This window comes from Papaver somniferum, chromosome 10, assembly GCF_003573695.1.
Source record: "Papaver somniferum cultivar HN1 chromosome 10, ASM357369v1, whole genome shotgun sequence".
NCBI lineage: Eukaryota > Viridiplantae > Streptophyta > Magnoliopsida > Ranunculales > Papaveraceae > Papaver > Papaver somniferum.
Window position 1 is genome coordinate 104,614,696 of NC_039367.1, and position 364 is coordinate 104,615,059.

General features: G+C 30.5%; 1 protein-coding gene across 1 annotated transcript in view; it reads right to left on the reverse strand.

Moving 5' to 3' along the window:
• Positions 1-364, reverse strand: part of LOC113316049 — a 3,410-nt gene that overhangs the window by 2,585 nt on the left and 461 nt on the right. The gene's annotated exons all lie outside the window — the stretch shown is intronic.

Consider the following 364-nt stretch of genomic DNA (forward strand, 5'->3'; position numbering starts at 1 on the left):
AAAAAACTCTAAAAAACTCTAAAAAGCTCTGAAAAACCTTTAAGTTAACTATATTTCGTAGCACCAGTATCTACTAGTCAGGGGATTCTTTAAAACCAACTGAAAGTAACTTAATTCTTTATAAAGAATGATACTAACAAAATTCTCTACAATAATGAAGATTATCTTTGAATGTTACCAAAAAACACTAAAAAACACCAAAGAGCCCTGAAAGAGCTCTGAGAAACTCTAAAAAGCTCAGGAAGACTCCAAAAAGCTTAGAAGCTTAAATTTAATTATACTCCGTAGCACTGGTATCTACAAGCTAGGAGATTCGTTAAAGAATGATAATAACAAATCCCTAAAAAAATGAAGATCAACTTTG